The 22,437-nt window shown below is 41.1% G+C and overlaps 1 long non-coding RNA gene across 4 annotated transcripts in view; it reads left to right on the forward strand.

The window, feature by feature from the left end:
- Positions 1 to 22,437, forward strand: part of LOC102899438 — a 561,352-nt gene that overhangs the window by 242,147 nt on the left and 296,768 nt on the right. For all 4 annotated transcript variants that reach the window (XR_006593108.1, XR_006593109.1, XR_006593107.1 and 1 more), the window contains exon 4: positions 1,664 to 1,734. This is a non-coding gene — a long non-coding RNA (uncharacterized LOC102899438). The remainder of the gene's footprint in view (positions 1 to 1,663; positions 1,735 to 22,437) is intronic.

The following is a 22,437-nucleotide window of genomic DNA, read 5'->3' on the forward strand; positions in this document are numbered from 1 at the left end:
AAATATAATTGGAGACATTTGAAAAGCATACTATGCTCTTGAAAGTGTTTATGTAAAACTTATATAAGTTATCCCGTTATAAATTCATCTCTTGGTCTCTTGGTTATTTCCTGTTATTTCAGTGTTCAGACAAGATGAAATTCAATCACTTAAAAAGAAATTTACAACCGGGCCAGTGCACAAACCCCAAATTCTGAAATTGCTTCTCTTCTTGGCTTCTGTGGAGAAATATGTCAAGCACATTCTTTCATGTAGGTCCAGAAGTATGATCAGGATGTTGGGATTGTTTTTGACCATTCTAGAGTCTGTAGAATTTTCCTCATATTAGCTCTGAGGTATGGATGCCACGTAGTCTGAGCTTCGTACACTGTCTAGCCAGGTGAGGAACAGGAGTTAGCCCTCGTCCAAGATACAAAAGAGCACAGTTAATTCAGTAGGATGCATGGCCAGTGAAACGATACTCGTAGAAGCTGCGATGTTAGCATCACGCACAGTCTACAGAGGCATAGAGTCCCATAAATGTCTCTGAAGTGTCTTGTGAGTTGTGATAGTGGCCGATGGGAAGATTATGAAACCGTGTTCAGAAGAGAATGTAGCTGCATATTGATCAATTCGGTGCATCACGTGCTGTAACTGTGTCGTTGGAGCATCCCGGATTTGACTGGCGTCCTTGAACTTAGTATTTGTACCTGGAACACAGCAGCCCAGGCTGTTCCCCAGCCCTCTTCTAAAGTAGTTGAATTTGTAACTCCTGGCAAAAATATGGGTTCGGGATAGCACAGACGCCTTGAAAAATTCGTCCTGGATGACTGCACCCACATCCTCCATTTCAGGCCTCACTTTGGGGGTGTCGTTTGCTTGCTTCGTTAAATCAGGGAATATATACACACAGGAAGTTGAATTTTCCATTTGAACCTTTATTTCCAGCCCCAAACTGGAAACTTTCCAAATACCCATCAGTAGAAAAATAAATGATCTTATATTCATGGTTATATGCCATGGATAATTATAGCAAACACCTTAAAGGGACGCATACCATGGATGAATCTTATCAGTCTGATAATAAGCACAGGAGGACGTAAAAACCTGCCTTCTGTGTGTCAATTAGACAGCAGGAACCTTCTGACTAAGTAGATTCAGAAGCTGAGCTTACGTGGATAAGGTGAGAGCCGTGACCTTCAGTTGTGGGTGAGGTATTAGGCGTGGAATATTCTACGGTGTGGGGGAGACACTCAAGCAAGGTGCGGTGTTGTGTCCAGTGCTGTGATCATTCTGAATCTTTCGGCCAGCTGCTCCTGTACCTCCGTGTCATCACATACCCTGGTCTGCCAGCACGAACCACAGGGAGCCCCATCTCTTCTGGGTACGCCTGGGAGCCCAATACCATCATACGCAGTCCCCTTGGAAGGAAGCTTTGATGTGAATACATCAGTATCTGATGTATTGTAGTCCCGATGACCACCTGTTTAACCTGCTGTGTGTATCCGACTTGTCAGCCTTGCTGATGCCTCTTAGAAGTCTATACAGGGACATGTCATTTATCCACAGCTGTTTCCAAGTTCAGTGTTTTGGATTATATCAATCAACCTTTCCAAAACTGTTCTCTTAGTATTATGAATAGTGCCATGCCAATGACTTTGCTTCTTATATGTTTTCTTCCTAGGATTTATACATCTGTAGAATATTACCACCGAAGGCAAGTGAAGACATGATCTCCAAACCCAGCTTTTTCAGGTAAGGAAACTAATATTCAGAGATGTTACAGCAACTCTCCTGAAACACAGGGCTGTTTATGGTGAAAGGTATTGTTAAACGGCCAAAGGTATATTAATACCCTTATGTTCCTTCTTCCGTTATAAGACTGCGGGGTTTTTCGTGGGTCTGTTTTGTTAATCACATCTAAATTAGATTCTTTAAAGATTTTCATTAAGTTCAAATTATACCCAACTCACACTAATATTTTTCAGTGTCAAAATCTATAGAATATTTAAAAACATTCGAATTCGAACCTGCTTAAAACACATTTTTAAATGTCTTTTAAATATCTTAGAATTATGTTTTATGTGTTAGAAATTGTAGTCTTCATAAAGTGTTTTAGTCTGCTTTCTTATTTAGCACTTTTTTTAAAGTTTGTTTATTTATTTATATATATTTATTTATTTTTGAGAGAGAGAGAGAGAGAGAGAGAGTGCGAGTGAACAGAGGAGGGGGAGAGAGAGGGACACACAGATTCTGAAGCAGGCTCCAGGCCCTGAGCTGTAAACACAGAGCCCAGCGCAGGGCTTGAACCCACGGATCGTGAGATCATGATCTGAGCTGAAATCAAGAGTCAGACACTTAACCAAGTGAGCCACCCAGGAACCCCTCTTATTTTAATACTTTATCAGCATCATTTTCCGTAACACCAAATGTGTAAATTGTAAGTTAATGGTTGTCTTTCCATGGAAATAGCAAAACCTCATCTACTAATCTCTTTTGTGGACCCTTGACAGTTCTTACTGCTATGAATGTTTCCTGACACGTAACTTCTGATTTGTTAAAACAGTTTCCTTTTGGCAAAGGTTCAGGAAGAAGGTTATTGCGATTAATATTTCGAGAATGAATAAAATGTTGTGCAAAAGACAGAGGAGTCAATAGACAAGGAGAGGCCTCTGGGCGAGTTCCACCTTGTCCCTGTATAGTCACAGCACTTCAGCAAGCTACTGAACCTTTGGAGCTTCCCTTTTCTTATAAGGAAATGAGTGTAGTCATGCGTTTCTAACAGGAATGTTATTAGGACAGTTTGCAAATAAAATATTCTGTCCAGTGGTAAAATACGGCAAGTGCTCAATGAATGATGTGTAATATTTTCTTTATGGGTCTTCAAATATTGTTTTCCAAAGTATTATGATACTTTACTTTCCTAACATCCACCTGGGATACATCTCTTCGTAACATACTGGTTTATGTATTGGACCTACATTTATACCTGAACTTTGCTCTGAGTTTGATTCCTCTAATTGTCTCTCTTGTTTTGTCCTTCTTAGATGAATCAAGTACTTACTACATTACATTAAAAAAAAAAAGTAATGGATAAAGAGACTATCTATCCTATTAATTGATTAAAATATCAGATAATATTGTCATGAATATGTATCCGACTTAGATGGCCCCTGAGAATCCCTAGCTGGCACCCCATTTCTCTAAACATGTGAACATATAATATTGCATCCTGGACATTCAGAATACAGAAAAAAAGGCATTTAAACCACAGAGAATCTGAAGAGATATTTGGGGATTCTCTCCTTGCGTTTGAAGAAAACTGGAGATTCTGTAATGTTTGGGGGGCATTGTACTGCTTCTGTTCTGAGACACTGAGGTCAGCCATGTGTAATGACAGTTTCGAGAACCATGGCACTTTTAGGAGCCACGTTCAGGAGTTACAAGAGCATGGATGATGCTGATGTGCTGCATGTGACTATATGCTATTTCAACTCAGAAACACCATTCCCGGTGATTCTTTTTTTTTTAAAGATTTTATTTTTTTTCGGGCAGTTTTAGGTTCCTAACAAAATTGGGAGGGAGGTACAGAGGTTTCTCAGATACTCCCTGCCCCTCACACGTGCACAGTCTCCCCAGTTATCAGCATCGCTTACCAGAATGGTACATTTTTTACTGAAGATGCATCATACTCCCCCCAGCATCCACAGCTTACCATAGAGTTCACTCTTGGTGCTGTACATTCGGTGGTTTTGGACAAATGGACAGTGACACGTATGGCCCATTATGATGTCAAACAGACCAGTTTCACTGCCTTAGGAATACTCTCTGCTTCCCTATTCATCCCCCCGGCCCCCTAACCTGACGCTTTTGGGAAAAAAAATAATAAATGTTTTTCATTGAAAGTCACACGTGATAATGAAGTACAGAAGAAGAGAAGAATCAGAAAATTATCCATGCCCTTGACATTTTCAGAGTCTGTTAACACTCTCTTCTATCCTTTATAAATGCACAGGCTTGAGCACACAGGCTCCTGTCTTCACCTTGTGCGGTCAGACCGATGCGTGCTTCTTGGAGCAACCTAACATTGGCTTTCCCACTGACCTCTAGTGCGTCAACTAATGTCTTAGGTGCAGAAAATATAAGGGCAAGCATTGTAATTGGTTTTCCTTGTTGTTACTCTTGGTTTATTTTCTTGTGGGAATGTAAGGAAAAATATATATATTAGAGATGTGTGCATAGTGCAGTATCACACATAAATGGTCACTGATTTTACTTCTAAAATATGTGAGTAATCTGTAATCCTTTTCATGGTCCGCTGAGACTGTTTTCTATTTTAATGTATCTGATGCAGTGTGCCTTTTTCACAGAATCAGTTTGTTTTGAAAAGATACAGAGAAGTTAGCACTTTGTGGCGTTACAAAGCTGCGAAAACTCATGTCCGCAATCAAATGAATAATTACATATCCTCCTAACTAAATGTGTAAAAGTACACCAATGTTTATGGTTTTAACTTGCAAGTAAGAAAAAGAAACTTTTCTGCCTCAGGATGCTCATGAGAACTGATTTTTGTGTTTTTGGCAGTGTCTTTTGGGTGGATGCATATTACTGTCATCTTTCTAAAGAATTAAATGCAAATTGGAAACTAAGGGAAGAGAAATAAAATGCCACAGAAATTGCAAAGGAAGATTTATCACTTGAATATTATGAACAGTGTTGCTCAACCTTGCGATCTCTGCAACCATGATTCTCAGACATCTAAGATTAACAGAATTGAGATTGGCTGGTAAATTTCAGACTCTAGAAAGCCTCAGATAAGATGATGTGAGCATGACTCATTAACATTAAATCAGTCACTGACTTAAAAATGTTTAAGTAGATTGTACAAAATAATATTTTATTAATGCTTTCCAGTGGGAAGGAGCAAGGAGGAAATAGAAAACTATGCAAGAAAGACTCCCTTGATCTTTTCAAGTAATATGGCATGCTCGCTGTAATTGTATTATTATTAATGTGCGTGTATGAGACTGGGATCAAGAGCTAATTAGATGTTTGAAGATTCAGATGATCTGAAACGATGCCAAGAATGAGAGAGAGAGGCAAACTCACCCAATTAAATGAGCAGCACGCCCTGAAACTTGGAGAAAATGCAGCAGTATTAAAACTGATTTTAGCATGGAGAACAGTGTTCCAAAATCCAGGAAAACATTAAGCCTTTGGAGGAGATACTGTATTTTCACGAGGTCTTCTATTTGGAAATCAACTTTACTGATCTCTGGTGCTCGTTCAGCTGTACTGATGGAAGAGAATGGCCAGTGGATTTGGAAAACAAGTTCAAAAGGGGTCCATGAGTTTTTAACTGAATGAAATATTTTTAAGCCACTATAATACAGCTCAGTTTTAACAACATTAATTTGTGCGCCTCATTTCAGCTTTACTGTGTTCTTAGGGAGATGGAAAGTTTGCAATTTGTAAATAGGCCCGATATGCCCATTATGTGATTGTGGGTCCATTTCAAGGGTAGATTTTAGAGATGGACTTAGTTGTTTCTGTGACATTTGTGGAGCATGTGGGATGTTAAAGGCAAGACATCAAACATTGGGGCCAGCCTTTGGCTGCAGGCGGTAGACGGCACAGGTCAGTACTAGTGTTATACGTATGATGGCCCTAGGCCAGAAGATCTTTCTGTCCATTGGACAGTATATTGCATGTGTCCCGTGTCCGTAGCTTTGTTTCTTCAAGTCGTTGTTTTCTCTAGCCTCTTGCACATTAAGGTCCACAAGAGACTTACTTGTAAAAAGGCTTGTGTGGGCTCTCACTCGGGCGGCCAAGGGTAGGAAGGTTGTGGAAAATGCCTCTCTGTTTCTTAAAGGTCATTTTTTTTTTTAATTTTTTTTCAACGTTTTTTATTTATTTTTGGGAAAGAGAGAGACAGAGCGTGAACGGGGGAGGGGCAGAGAGAGAGGGAGACACAGAATCAGAAACAGGCTCCAGGCTCTAAGCCATCAGCCCAGAGCCTGACGCGGGGCTCGAACTCAGGGACCGTGAGATCGTGACCTGGCTGAAGTTGGACGCTTAACCGACGGCGCCACCCAGGCGCCCCTTAAAGGTCATTTTTTTTTTAATTTTTTTTTCAACGTTTTTATTTATTTATTTTTGGGACAGAGAGAGACAGAGCATGAACGGGCGAGGGGCAGAGAGAGAGGGAGACACAGAATCGGAAACAGGCTCCAGGCTCCGAGCCATCAGCCCAGAGCCTGACGCGGGGCTCGAACTCACGGACCGCAAGATCGTGACCTGGCTGAAGTCGGCGCTTAACCGACTGCGCCACCCAGGCGCCCCTTAAAGGTCATTTTTAAAAGTTGATTTGAATGTGCATTCAGAGCCCAGACTGTTGTCTTGAGCCATAAACGGGATGGGGTTCCATCCCCATTGTTTTTCTCTCTTCTCTTCCATTAGCAAGACCTTTTGGAGCTATAAGGTAGAAATATGCAGTTACTTTCCAGTACATTTCAGAAATCCCTTTGCACAGTTCACTCTGAGAACACTCATAGTGCATTGGAAATGAGCATTTTCCCCGAGTGGCGACTCACATTATAGTCTGGAGAAAATGTTGCAGGCACCCCCACTTTAAATTAATAAAAGGTGGCTGTGGTCCTGCAGAAGGCTCCATATTGGCTTGCAACTAAGGATGTCAACTGGTTGATTTTTGTTTCTTATAAAGTGGCCAATATGTGGTTTGGAGCTGTGATGAAGGGAAATTTTTGTAACAGTAAGAAACCATCCTTCTGCTTTGTAATAATCCAGGAATGTATAAATACTCACAAGCCTGAGACATTTTAATATTATGCCTGAAAACACATACTAAGAGGAGCATCTTGTCTCTGTTGCCTTCATCGAGTTTTCATGAACGTAGCCAGTGATGAAGGCAGTAAATTAACGTACAAAACCAGAGAAGAGGAAGGGAGCTGTGAGTTGACCACGATGGTGTATCCAGACATGACAGACCTGTAAAACCCGTAGCATGGCAACCCTGGACTTAGCCGGTACGAGTCCTCAGTTGGGCACACCCCCTGTGCCATCAGTCCCATAAACATTGTGAGCACATGCTTGCTCACATAACTTACTCAGTTACTTACCACCTTCAGTCATGTTATGACTTTTATGCAGTCCGTTCCATTTTTATTTTACTTGTTGTTTCCCTTAAAGGTCCATGAATTTTGAGTCCTAATTTGGATGGTTTGCTTCCAGGATGGCTTCTCGGATGTTGTTTCCTTCCTTCCCTTCCTTCCCTCCCTTCCTTTCCCTTCCCTTCCCTTCCTTCCCTTCCTTCCCTTCCCTTCCCTTCCCTTCCCTTCCCTTCCCTTCCCTTCCCTTCCCTTCCCTTCCCTTCCCTTTTCCACTCTTTCCTCCCTCCTGGGTTAGTTTACCCATTTTTTTCTCATCCAGACATTCTCTTCTTTATATGTAATACTTGTTTTCCTGAACTATATCTTCAAGTTATGTCACCAAGGAGACTATATAGGACATAAATTTCATGAAGCCTGACTATATTTATGCTTTGCTTCTTCAGGCTTGATTAATAGTTTGACTTGGTTTGTATCATTTTTCCTAAGGACTCTGAGATGCCATTCTTTCTACAACCACACTCACATGTGAAATGTCTAAAGCCAATCTTAATCTCATTCATTTGTACATCATCTCTCCTGATTATATATTCTACTCTCTGTGAGGTTTATTTCTTCTTGATGTCCTGAAACTTCACAAGGATTTGAGTTCTCATGCATTCATGCTACCTTTGACCCAAAATCATGAGTTTAATGATTTTATATTTTAAAAATAAGTTACTCCCTTTTGTTTTTTTCTTTCTATAAGCTGGTCTGGTATGATAGAAGCTCTTGATTGAGCATCTAAATCCCTTATATCTCAAATGGTATGTTTATTTTTTCGCTCTATTTTCTGCGACTTTCCTTACTTCGTCTACCATCCTACCAAGGAATTATTTCCATTCTTATATTTTAAATTTCCAAGTATTCTTTATGGCTTTCTCATTATTTAATGCCTTTTCATATAAATCTAATTTTTGTTAATGGATGGAAAATGATTTGAAAATTATTGAGGGCTAGGTCAGTGTGTGTGTGTGTGTGTGTGTGTGTGTGTGTGTGTGTGTGTGTGTGAGAGAGAGAGAGAGAGAGAGAGAGAGCGCGCAAGAGAGAGAGAGAGAGAGACATTCTGTTCCCTAAATCATATGTTTCTTTTGAGATCAGTTCTATCTTTAAATCTTTTTAAATATTTATTTATTTTTGAGACAGAGACAGAGCATGAATGGGGGAAGGTCAGAGACAGGGAGACACAGAATCCGAAGTAGGCTCCAGGCTCTGAGCTGTCAGCACAGAGCCTGACTCAGGGCTTGAACTCACAAACTGTGAGATCATGACTTGAGCTGAAGTCGGATGCTTAACTGACTGAGCCACCCAGGCACCCCAATTCTATCTTTAATGTACAGTTTTTTGATTATCATTGATTTTGGAGAGAGAGTGTGCATAAGTGGGGGAAAGGGGCAGAGGGAGAGGAATCCCAAGCAGGCTCCACTCTCAGCACAGAGCCTGACATAGGGCTCCATTCCATGACCCTGGGATCATGACCTGAGCCAAAATGAAGAGTTGGACATTTAACCGACTGAGCCAGCCAGGTGTCCCTGTTTTGTTTTGTTTTGTTTTGTTTCCCTAGTCTTCTGCCTAACTTCTCTTTGACTAATGCCTTGGAGTTGTCAGAAGATAGGGTTGGGGGTACAAAGTGAATGATGGGACTTTCATGATGTTCCATTTTCCCACTACTTTTCCCCAGTGACCATGAAAGCCATCCAGGTATTCAGTCCAGATGAGCAATTTGCAGACTAAAAGGTCTTGTTGGATTGAGCTTTTGAGGGTTGGATTGAATATCAGAAAGTTCCTGAATGATGGAATAAGGATGTCCTTTTCTGTGGGATCTCAGAAATGGCCCTGGTTGTTCATTTCCTCCGGGCACTCTGTCAGCTTAGAAGGACAGGAGCCCTTTGGTGTTTGTTTTCTGTGGGGCTGAGGAGGCAGGGTGAGAAACGCCTAGGAAATCTGCCCTGTAGCCAACCTCCATTACCCAGGTCCTGTCCCACCCACGAACCTCTGCTCCATGTTCTCTGAGTCTGATTTTCACTACACAATCAAGCATATCTCCTCCAAGCTGGGTTGCAGGGCTCAGTTTCTTACACTTAATAGTCCTTCCAGAAACCTGGTGGAATCTGTTGTTCACAGCTGACCACCTCCTACTTTTCCTTCTTGGCTGTTGCTATCACTCTTCTTAAATGGTTCTCCTGGGGGCGCCCGGGGGGCTCACTCAGTTGAGCGTCCGGCTTTGGCTCAGGTCATGATCTCACGGTTGGTGGGTTGGAGCCCCACATCGGGCTCTGTGCTGACAGCTTGGAGCCTGGAGCCTGGAGCCTGCTTCTGATTCTGTGTCTCCGTCTCTCTCTGCTTCTCCCCCACCCACACTCTGTCTCTCTCAAAGATAAATAAACATTAAGAAAAAAAATTTTTAAGGGGCATGCTGGAAGAGTGATTTCTGTGTGATGATTCAAACCTGACACACTCAGAACACACTTTGCACAATGACCCCCACATTTCATGAACTTTTTTTCTTCTCCTATAAAATGAAGAGATTGGACAAATCATCTGTAACCTTCCTTCCGTAATCATGGCCTTTATCCTGTTGCTGTCACATACTATAGGCAAACATCTAAAACACTAACTGAACTCTCGCCTTTTAGAAATTTGATTCACAACCAAAAACATAGAAATTACTAATGGTAGCCTATTCCTGTGAAATGTTGCCATTTCATATGACATTTCACACTTATAACTTGACCTTATTTTATTGGTAATAAGCTTCACAAGTAAAAAGATAGCCTTCTGAAAGCACAGAATATAAAAATACTTGTATAGATTTTAAGAAATACTTGTATAGATTTTGATTCTGTAAGTATGAAAGGACATCTCAAACACTTACTTTTTCAGCAGTTTTATTTTAAATGCCAATTGTTTTGTTTTAGCTTTTTTCTGGATTAATGGAAATGGAAGTTCCGATTCTGCCTAATGAACTGACGGCTGCAGAATTATGTATTATCTCTTTTCAAATACAAGCAAAGACAGTGCCTTCCCTGTAAGGGTTCTTAGATTTTGGAGTTTGCGTCCGTCCAGCATTTGCCAGATTTATTTTACATCTGACCCCTACTGTTTGCCTAAATTAGATTGGAAATTAAAGAACAGAGGATGCCTGGAGCAAAAGAGCACATTTTTTTGGATGTTTGAGCAAAGCAGCAGAGGAAACATCAGCTGGGCATTGTGACCTAGGACTCATTGAATCAGCCTGGGAATTGCTAGTAGAAATGGGCCTCATATGTGAAAAAAGTATAAAGACTTAATTTCTGCAAAATGTGCAACCTGACGGTAAGGTATTTTGTATTTCATTTAATGTCACTACTAGGAAGTAGCCACTCCTGGCTTTTCGTGTTTTTATACCACTTTATTCTTTCCTTTTTCCCTTTCTTTGAAAAGTCAACAAACAAAGAACAACCGCAACAACAAAAACACAGATCATTTGGTGCATGATGTCCTGTAACGTGGCATTTTTTAAACATCGGTGTGTATCGCGTATGTATTTTGAAGAGACCGTCAACGTCTTCACATACTCCTTACTACTTGCGTGGATTCGTCATTTTGGGGAATCAACCCAAGCTAAGACGTTGAAGCAAGTGCTGGAAGGAATACAGGATGAATATAATATAGATTTTGCCTTTTACCATCTTAAAAGGGCTACAAGACAGGCCAGATCATGAGGCATAGACTTCCAAGGGCCACATTCTTGCGCCATAGAAACTAAAAGTGGAAAAGACACTCATATCACGTAAGAGTTCTTCATGTGGTAGGTCACATCTGAACTCAGTGTCAAGAATGGGCAGTATCTTGGCCTGTATTTCGCCTATACAGCTGTGCAAGGACACAAGTTAGAACATGCTAGAAGAAGAGCAAATACATCAGTTTGATCGGAGCAAACTGTGTGATGTCAGGAGAAGGGCAATAATGCCAGAAAGGTAGACTGCAGGTGGGTTTGGAGACTTTGAGGACCATCCGGAGGATTTTACAGTTCATAAAGTATGTAATAATTCATGCATAGCTTTTGATTCGCACCGTAGCATGGTCACAGCTGTGTTTCTGGAAGGAGAATCCTAGCGGTGGAGGTTAAGGGGGAGCTAAGAGCAGAGACTGGAGATCAGGAGTGAGGAGGTTGTTAGAGAAATTTAACAAGTCCAGGCCAAAAACCAGGAAGGGGTGGACTTGAGAAATGTGTAGATGCTTAGGGTCTCACAAAGCCGAAGTCAAAGTGCCATGCAAGGCTAGGCTCTTACCTTCACGCGGGGAGACTGGGTCTCCGCGCTCGTTCACGTGCTCAAAGAATCCAGCTCCTTGTAGGACGCAGGACCTTGCTTTGTGGCTGGGTGTTGGGCGGGGACCACTCTTACCTGTTCCTACATGTGGCCCCTTTGTTTTCAAAGCAAGCCATGATGCATTGACACCTTCTCATGCTTGGGATATCTGTGACCTTCCCTTCTGCTAATGAACCAGGGAAAGAGCCCTACTTATAAAGGACTCATGTGACACGATTGGACCCACTAGGATAACCGCCCTTTTACCTAACTCAAAATCAAATGATCAGTGACCTTATTTACATCTTCCAGAAACTCTTTGGCCTTGCACAGGATGTGCTCTCTTACAATTGTACTTCTGGGGATCAGAGCAGGGACTCTGGTGTTCCTGGCACCTTACAACTCCGCCCGCCATAGCATCTCGTAAGGGATGACTCTTCTGCAGGAGGGGCGCATCTGTGCCACTTTCTCCTTCACACGAGCTGTGTGATTGGTTGCCTTTTACATTTTAACTTAAGAGACAAAGGGAAAGGAAATGCACCGGTGAGAGATAAAGAGCTACAATAAGGCATGACTGTTATCCTGAAATAATGCTGTCTCTGAAAAGTGTGGGGTAAGCACATATGCTGTGAGTTGGCACAGAATCAGCTTGTCAGGGGCTGGGAAGATACTCAGAAATGAAGGAATCTGTCACCACTCAACTCATGCCAACAAAAACGTCAGACCACATCAGCAGTGAGGGTAGTTTTGGGCTGCAGTAGTGTGACAAAAATAGAGAATTATAAGTGGAGAAGATTTCAAAACTGGCCAGATCTACAACCTGAGAATTATAGTGCTTATTTTATGCCTGCAAGATGAAAAAGACAGTCATTTGAAATTTATAACAGTTGCAAGTGTGAGATTCTGACTTTCTGTGTGTATGTGACTATTATCGAGTCTTCTGTCTCCTAGAGATGGATGGAAATTCATAGACTATTCACCTCCATCTGTCTCTCTGCGCTGCAGAACCATTGCATTTCATTCAAGCTTCATTTTGTCTTCTAATCTCTTGCTGTTCTCATTAAGAGAAATTGCTGAAGTGAATTCTATGATGGGGAATCAACTTGGCTCCATGTTTTAGAAAGCAAAAGGACTAGAGAGGCAGAAATGGAATCGATAGTGAATGGAAATAGAATTTCTAATGGGACTTGTTCTTTGAGATTTTTTTTTTAACTTAGATACCATAACACCACATTGCAATGGCCAGTCATGGCGTTGGAGCCAATGCTGTAAAGACCATTGTCTGACCAGTCAGTAGGGCCCCCTAAGGACATCGAGACAAATCAGAAAGCACGTATTCATTGTTTATAATTCACTTTTGTTCTCGACCTTCCCCCCTCCTCTCTCCACATATTCTGCCATCTCTTTTTTAAAAACCTCTTTATCATTGGGGCACGGAGGTGGCTCAGTCGGTTGAGCATCCGACTCTTGATTTCAGCTCAGGTCACGATCTCATGGTTTGTGAGTTCGAGCCCCACATCAGGCTCCACGCTGATGGTGCGGAGCCTACTTGGGATTCTCTCTCTCCCTCTCTTTCTCTGTCCCTCCCCTACCCGCCCACTCGCTCGCTCTCTCTCTCTCAAAAAATAAATAAATAAAAACTTAAAAAACTCTTTATCATTTAATTGTTTAGGTTTTCTAGGAGTTCAAAAACTGTCATAGAATCTATAGTCTTTCTTTGTCACACATTTATATGAAACCTCTTGTAAGTTTTCTTTTGCTCAACATGGTTATATTTATTTTCAACATATTCCTTCTTGGGGTGAGACATTTCATAGCGAGCTGTGGCTTTTATGACCACTGAATATCGTAATTTCAGAAATGCTGCCACTATATAAGTAGCATATTTCAAATCAATCCAAGCTGGCATAAAACTCCATTTATGATATTCATAATAGACATACATAACTACAGGACCACTATTTATCTTTTTAAACCTAGCCTACTAGAAACTAAACATATATAAAGACTAATAGACTAAAAAAAGTTGAAAGACACTTTTGAGAAGTGTGAATTTTTCTTCATAGGAGACAGATTTCACACACACACACACACACACACACACACATACACAAGTGGAGTTAAGTGTTTGTTTTTTTAAAAATAAGCTCTAGATTCGCACTCTACTCTCTTTAATATGGGGATGTGGTACAATTAATGGAGTTATATCACATTTTAAATTCAAATCACATTGTTTCTGCTTGTCTCAAATCTTGTTTTAGACATTAGATATTTAATTGAATTGGTGAAGAAGCAAGTTATTTAAATATAGGTATTTTATAATGTCTAATTCAAAGATGATAGCATTAAAGTGGCATTTTGTGAGATATTGTAAACATAGTGCTCTACAACATTTCTTAGTTGTTCGGATTTAGAATAAAATCCCAACATTAAAGTTGAAGTACTTCCCATACTGTGTTTCACATTTTGTTCTTGGCCCCAGGGAAAGTCACTTTGGAATGTAGTCAGTGTTTTTCCTTGTGGGAATGGGAAAGATGTGTGTAGGGTTATTTGCCTACATTTTCCCAAAGGAAACTTTAAAACCTTAAATGTAGCCTCCAGCTAGTGGTCGTCTTAGTTTTCTAGAACTAAAGCATGGATAAATTGTGAACCCGAGAAGTGTATCTTGATGCCCAGAGAAAAGCTGGCTCAGAGCTGTGGAATGCTCTGGAATCCATGCTTGGATGCCTATGGTTGGTAGAAGGAACAGAGAAGTGAGATTGGAGAGGGGAAATTCCAGCCCATGAAACAGGCAGCATGGAATGACAAATTAACAGTCAAATACTGTTTCAGATATGATTTTACCCCAGAGAAAAATTACATCTCTTCTTTCTCCACATGTCATAGAACAGAAAAGTCCCAAACACCATTTCCCAATCCCAGAGACAATTTCTTTTTTCTTAAAATGAAGTGAAATGTTTCTTGGTCGCGATGGCACTTAATTATGTTTTTGCTGTTGCTGAAAGGGGCCACAGGTGACCTCAGGACAAGCATTTGGAAAGCAGAGATGTGAGGACCTGTGGCCATCTTGGTGATGATCAGCACCTCAAGGGACCGGACAGAGCCCAGGATTTGCTTATATCCTGAAAACATGACATGAGCTAAGACATAAACAGGGAGATTTAGATGTACAAACACACTCACAACTAAACAGGTCTTCCCTCTAAGTAGGAAAGCAGGACCTAAGAAATTCTTGGGCACAACACTCTTTCACACACAAGTCAATCATAATGAGTAATGTTACACCATATTCATGGTTTTAAAATCACTTTGATTCTCAATGATTGTGGATTACTGACATATGTTTGTGTTTTGGTCTCTCAGTTTGGTCTTAAAAATTTTAAAGTGTCACCCATTCAAGAGTGAACCATTGCGTATGACAAATGGCTCGTCAAAGGTGTTTAAAGTTCTTAGAATTACTAGCAAGCATTGTAAGAGAGATAAGACTGTCTTTAAATCAGAAGTGTTTATTTATTATTATTATTTTTTTAATATGAAATTTATTGTCAAATTGGTTTCCATACAACACCCAGTGCTCATCCCAACAGGTGCCCTCCTCAATGCCCATCACCCACCCTCCCCGCCCTCCCACCCCCGATCAACCCTCAGATTATTCTCAGTTTTTAAGAGTGTTATATGGTTTGGTTCTCTCCCTGACGTTTTTTTTCCTTCCCCTCCCCCATGGTCTTCTGCTAAGTTTCTCAGGATCCACATAAGAGTGAAAACCTATGGTATCTGTCTTTCTCTGTAGGACTTATTTCACAGCATAACACTCTCCAGTTCCATCCGCGTTGCTACAAAAGGCCATATTTCATTCTTTCTCGTTGCCAAGTAGTATTCCATCGTGTATATAAACCACAATTTCTTTGTCCATTCATCAGTTGATGGGCAGAAGTGTTTAAAATACAATTGTTTAAGATACTTTAGAACCTGAATGTTCAGTAGGGTACAGCTGATTGTATAGCATCACTGTTTATGGGTTTAAAAGTAAGCCGAGGACAACCTCACCATGTGTACGCTGTCCTCCCAGATCCTGGATGTGCATCTGGGCTCGAACCTTCCCTGAAGAACTCTGACAGGAGCAGTGCATGTTTTATGCGTATTTCCCCATTTCTTCACGTGTCTGATCCCACGGTTAGGATTCCTCTTTACCTGTTAGAGAAACGTCAGTAATCTGTTGATGCCCCTCACTGTTGTTTCAAAACTGCTATTGTATTTTTTCACAAAATCAACTGTTTCATCATACTTTGGCAGAAGGGTGGATTGACGAGTGTGTCTAGTGTATCAAGTTTATGCAAGCTCAACACAGACCACTGTAGCTTTTCTTAAACTTTGTTTGTGCTGAGATGTCTCACACACCTTGCCTATGTTGCCCAATGTATTAGTTATTAGTTATCTATTGCTGTGTGGAAAATTACCACATAATGTCGTGGTGTTTGAAACAACCAAAACTCATGTATTATTCACATCATCTGTGGATCAAGGGTCTGGGAAGGGTTTACCTGGTCCTTGGCTTTGGGGTTTCTCACAGGCTGCCATCAAGATGTCTGTGAGGGCTGTATCTCAGTGCTTGACTGCCAAGAGTTGATTCTAAGCACAAATGGTTGTTGGCAGCCTTCAATTCTTCACCAGTTGTTGGGCTGTGAGCCTCGTTTCTCTGCTGGATGTTGGCTGAATGCTGCTCCCAGGATCCTGCCATGTAGGCTTGTCCAACATGGCAACTTGCTTGATCGAATCCTGCGGTCCTAGAACACAGTGAAGAACGTGTGTGAGCAAGGTGGAGGTCATCGTGTTTAGTAGCCTCGTTGGAGAAGTGTCCTTTGCCATGTTCAAGTCACTGGTCAAGCCCATACTGAAGAAGGGGGGTGATATGAGGGCATAAATACCAGAGGTGGGAATCACAGGGTGGGGAGTGCAGTCTTACAGTTGGCTCACCCCATTTGTGTCATGCCCTCTCACTTACCATGTTAAAGTTTTGAGGCAGACATCTCTTTCCGTGGAAGCTCTTCCTTAAAGTAGACTGGTCATAAATACTAAATGTCCCCCCACCCCCAGAAATGAAAGACTCCGTTCTTGCATATTCCTGGAATTAGGATGTCTCTCCCCCTTTAGGGATTATGTGGCCCCATGCTACTCATAGTGTATGCTATGGATCACCTGGGAGCTCATTAAGATACGGATTCTCAGGTTTCACCCTAAAACTAGAATCAGCATTTTAGTGCGTTGCCCAGGTGACTTGTGTACACATTGAAGTTTGACAGGTATTGATCTAGTCTGGTGCTTCTTACCATAGCTGCACATTGGACTCACCCAGGAAGTTTTAACAGTACATATATCTGGGTCACATCTTCAGGGGGTTGCATTTTATTAGCCTAAAACATGGCCTGCACAAGTTCCTTACATGAGTCTGGGTATAGCTATATAGCTAGGATACAGAAGTGTTAATGTATTCTAGCGAGCATTGTAATAATCCTTGATAGAGAGGAAAATTCCAAACAATTTTGCATATATCATTAAAAAAAATTTTTTTAATGTTTACTTATTTTTGAGAGACAGAGAGAGAGAAAAACAGAGAGAGAGGGAGACACAGAATCTGAAGCAGCCTCCAGGCTCTGAGCTGTCAGCACAGAGCCTGACATGGGGCTCAAACTCACGAACCATGAGTTCATGACCTGAGTCGAAGTCGGATGCTTAACCAACGGAGCCACATAGGCACCCCTGCATATATCATTTTTAATTTGTTTTTATGTAAAATGAAGTTAAATTAAAAATTTTTTGGAGGGTGCCTGGGTGGCCCAGTTGGTTGAATGTCCAACTTTTGATTTCGGCTTAGGTCATTATGTCATGGTTCATGAGTTCGAGCCCCATATCAGGCTCTGCACTAACGGTGTGGAGCCTGCTTGGGATTCTCTGTCTCCCTCTCTCCATGCCGCTCTCTCTCAAAAATAAATAAATAAACATTAATTTTTTTTCTGTCATATGGTACAGTTGAAGATGCCTTATGCCAGTCTGGTTTAATTTTAGTGCTTCATCTTGATCACAAATGAATGAAGACAAACATTTCCTGAAATTCTTGATAATTTTCCTACAAATGAAAGATTTTAAAATCTGAAAGGAGACTATTGGACCACTTTGAGAAGGCATGTTGTCAGTTTTTATTGCTGATATGGCTTAGTAAGTATAGAGAACCATCAAGTTGCATACTGGTTCCATTCTTTAAGAGCTGCAAGTTGGGTTTGTAGTTGTCCAAGGACATCTAAATTCAAGTCTCAAAATTCGCTCAGTTGAAGGGGTGGATTAGCCATCAGCTGATATATAAATTGTGATATTATAAATATTAGTGTTTAATTTGAAAAATATCCTGAACACCGAGTCTGCCTTAAGGCTCAAAATGAAGAGACACGTATAAGAAATATGTCCATTTATACAGAAGGTACATTCACTTTGGAGAAATAGATATGACCTTTATAATTCAGCTCTCTGTTTAATTGAACACAGTGGGGGAGAAAAAGCTACACAGGACCAAATGAGCACTGAACGGGGGGACAGGAGCTAGAGGTGGACGGGGAAAAGTTCCCTCAAGCCTCCAGGTTCAACTGGGGACACGCAGCGTAAGTGGATACCTCCCTGGTGACATGGGTGTGGCAGGGAGAGTGAGAAGGAAGAGTCACTGTATTATTGGCTTTTTGGAGTAGAAAGGGGCTAGGAATAGGAAGAATCAACGACCAGTAAGAATGGAGAGGGAGCAGGACGAGCAGACCAGAAACAGCCCTTTGGCCACTAGAGGAAATTTGGAGGTTTTGTAAGAGTGAAGACAAATTAAATAAAAGCCTGAGAGACAAACACTAAGAAAGGAATGAGAAATGCATGATCTCTGTGTTGGAGGTCCTCAGATACAGGGGCAGAAAAATCCGATAGATATGAACCTCTAAACTGGGGTGATAGATATTCCAGTGCACATGAGGATATGAATGGATAAAGGAGTTGTGGTGTATGATATAATGGAATAGTACTCAGCCATGAAAAAGAATGCGAGCTTCCCATTTGGGACAACAGAATGGAGCTAGAACGTATTATGCTAAGTGAGATAAGTCAGGCAGAGAAAGAAAATGTTGTATGATTTCACTCATATGTGGAATCTAAGAAACAAAAACAATGAACAAACAGAAAGCAGAAGCAGACCCATAAGTACAAAGAACAAATTGATGATTGGCCAGACAGGATGGTGAGGGGCTAGAACAAGGTGGGTGAAGACAAGTGACTGATACAGACTTCCAGCAATGGGACGAATAAGTCATGTATTGTGACAAATGGGAGCTACACTTGTGGTGAGCAAAGTGTAAGGTATAGAGTTGTCGGGTCCGTATGTTGTACACCTGAAACTGACGTGACAGCTGTGTGTCAGCTGTATTTCCATTTAAAAAAAAGACACAATGACAAAGTTGTCACCAAATGCCTCAGGGGCAGTTGGCCTACAGTAAGCCACCAGAAACACACTGCCTTTTTCCATAATCAATAAGAAAGTTAGACTTCGTGAAATCCCATTCCCCCCCAAATTTGAAGCCAGCAGAATCTTTTGAGACAGAACTCTTTCTTTTTCATGGATTTATATCAGCTTACAGTGTAATGTTTATGAATCGGAGCCTGATTTTTGCTACTCTCACTTTGAAGTTAGTTTTTCCCCTCTTTTGTGTTTTAATTGTGTTTACTTTTTTCCACTCCTAAAATTTTCTTTAAATTTTGAAAATGAAACAAATGGTGTTATCCAAAAGGGAGTCATTTCTCAGAGGTAAGACTCATTGAGAAATGATGCGTTCCAACAGAGACTGGGCAGGACTGACAGCTGTGTCCATAAAGAGATGTTGCTTTGCACATGGTCCTCATCCCTTCCATTTACGTTGGACCAAATAATTCAGAACACAGTAGTCTTACCTGGCCCTCGTCACAAGTAGTCACAGGAAGTATTTGCACTGTGATTCTTGTATGAATCTAGCAATATCCTGGTGGAAAGATGCTGTCTTTTATTTCTTGGTCCTTGTGCCAGATTCCTGGGCACACAGCAGCCTCTTTGCAAACACTTGTCAATCAAATTAGGCTTCAGCCATGGGAACACAGAAATCAAACTCAGTCCAATTCACTGGAGACTCCGTGGAAACCCAAGGAAAAAAAAAAAACAAAACATCAAAATCCTAGCACAGCCAAAGACTAAAAGACTGGCTTAGAATGGTCCTGCTCCAATTGTACAGAAATTTACGGATGTCTCAGATATATTTTTCACTGGCAGAACACGCTGTGAAAATACGTATGCGCTTTTTAATTTTAGCTAAAGGAATATTTCTTGATTGCTTCCTTCCTATCTCAAATTGGCCCAGTATAGCCAAGGAAATGACCAGGAATAAGGTTAAACTTGGACTTGTACAGTTTTTAAATTAAAGAAACAGTTCATATCGATATTTAATATTAAATTAGTCTATGATTTCCATATGGTAAATATTACTTGAAATCGGAGTTGTTTAAATGTTTACCTTAATATCTTTATATAAATTTTTTTCTTTCAGGAAAAAGATTTTGCTGTAAATACTGCTGTTTTACTCATTAAAAGGAGATGGCCTGTCTTTTAAATCTGTTAGAAAGAGAAAAAAAAACTATTAAATTTAAAAATCTTTAGTAAGATTTGTTGGGTCATACATACTAGAATGAATGTACAGCTTTTATATTACCAAAGGAGAAATACCCGAGAGTATTTGTCTAGCATTATCCTTGTCTGTCTTGAAAAAATAAAGAGATATATTACAATTAAAGAGGACAGGGTATGAATAGGTGAATAATTTAAAAATTATGCAAGGAAAACCTAAGAGTAAAAAACAGAAATACCGCCAGCCACCCAAGTAAAGCAGAGGGCTGTTTGGAAATACAGATTCCCAGGACATAACCCTGGATATTCTGATTTAGACAGTCTGAGATAGAACCAAATAGTCTGTATTTTTTACTTAAAGTCCAGTGAGTGTGCTATTAATTTCAGGTGTACAATATACTGAACGAACACTTCCATGTATCATCCAGTGTTCATCACAACTAGTGCTCTCCTGAATCCCCATCACCTATTTCTCCCACCTCCCACACGCCCCGCCCCCTTCTGGTAACCATCCGTGTGTTGTCCATAGTTAACGTCTGTTTCTTGGTCCACCTCTCTCTCTCTTACCCCCTTTGCTCATTTGTTTTGTTTCTTAAATTCCACATATGAGTGAAATCATACGGTATTCCTAACCATCTATATTTTAAGAAAAAACACAGAAAATGTGGCCATTCAGGGACCAAACCTTGTTCATCATTACTTGTGCTATTTGTCACAAAATACAAAGCCAGCTCTTCAAAACCTAGTGTTTTTAGTAGCTGCTGCAAAGATCATTGAGCAGACAGCTCTTGTGTTCTGAGCCCAATATTGTGTGATTCCTGTGAAGGATGCATGGCACATGCATCTCCTTCTCCTCTTGACACATTCTGCTTTACAGTGTATGAAACATGCATGTACACAGAAGCTTGTATAATTAAGTAACTTTGAGCTAAGAGCCAAGTGCCACGGGACTAGAGGATGAGGAATGTTTTGACTGGGATCGAATCAGAGGAGTTTTAGGAGAAAAGATGCACGAAGCAGAGTCTTGAAGCAGAAGGAAGATGTGCACTTCGGGAGAATGGAAGAGGCAATATCCTACTCTTGACCGAGGAGAGGGTTGTGACACTTGCCCTGTGCTCAGAAAAGAATGAGTTCTAGCATATGGCAGCATGACCGGAGACACACAGACAAACACTGTTGGATGAGATGTGTTTGAACACGCAGCTTATGGAGATGAAAAGCAAGGGTCAGAGAGGTAGCAAAGTGGGGAGCTGGTGAAATAGGAAATGAGATCAGGAGTATGGGGGCCATGGTAAAGGGGAGACAGCAGAGCACTTCCAAAGCTAATCAAAACATACCATATTTATAGTGCCCTGATGGCCACAGAAAGCACCTCTGGGGCAGATGTTGACCACCCCCCCCCCCGCCCCGAGATGCCATTTTCATTCTCTGAAAGCCAAGCTCAGGACCAGAGCTCATCCCCACTCTCTATTGCCTTCCCAGACACTGTCCACCATGCCCAAGGCTTCAGCTGCTGTCTAAATGTGGGTGGCCCCCACGTGCTGTCTCCTTTCCTGTTGTGGCCCTCACATCCCTACTGGGCTATCTTGATGTCACCTGCAACTTGAGTGTACTACCCCGTGTCCGTAAGTGTGTCACAGGTTGCCATCAAGTCTTTCCTGGGAGAAGCTTACTGGACACCACTGATCAACCCCCTTTTTTTTTTTTTCAAGACAGCAGAAACAGTTACCTCTGCACAGGTGATTATGCCCCACCTTTCTCCCCTGTCAGCTGGAAAACGTCTCATCTTTAACATTGCCCCTCCACGGTGTTAGAGGGTCTGGCTGCAAATCACTTCTCCAGGCTCCCTGGGTACTGGTCTTTGGCTCTTTCTCTCTGGGCAACAACAAGGCAGATTCTTTTCAGCTTCTTGAGCACTCCCTGCTTCCTCTAGCCAAACCCCTTTGCACATAAACACTGTTCTTTCCACTGGAATCTTCTTCCCTCCCTTCTTCTCCTTCTCCAAGATTAGTTGTTTATGCATTCATCAAATCTTGGTTTTAAGGTCAGGTTCCCATAAAGTACTTCCTGAACTCCTAGGTTCAGCCATGAGGCTACATGCTTTTTGTCAATACCGTTCGGTTCCCTTGTACTACTAACCACAGCACGTAACAATTTTTGTATTTTATTGTTTTCCTTAGCATCTGTCCTGATTATTATTAACCCATGATGGTAGGAATTGTAGTTGTAGGCAAAGACATTATTTGAAGGAGCTAATGAATGAATAAACACATCAGTGTGTAGGAGGATATTAAATATTTAAGCTAAAAAAGTTTGTATTTTATTC

The sequence above is a fragment of the Felis catus genome, chromosome X (genome assembly GCF_018350175.1).
Source record: "Felis catus isolate Fca126 chromosome X, F.catus_Fca126_mat1.0, whole genome shotgun sequence".
In the NCBI taxonomy this organism is placed as follows: Eukaryota; Metazoa; Chordata; class Mammalia; order Carnivora; family Felidae; genus Felis; species Felis catus.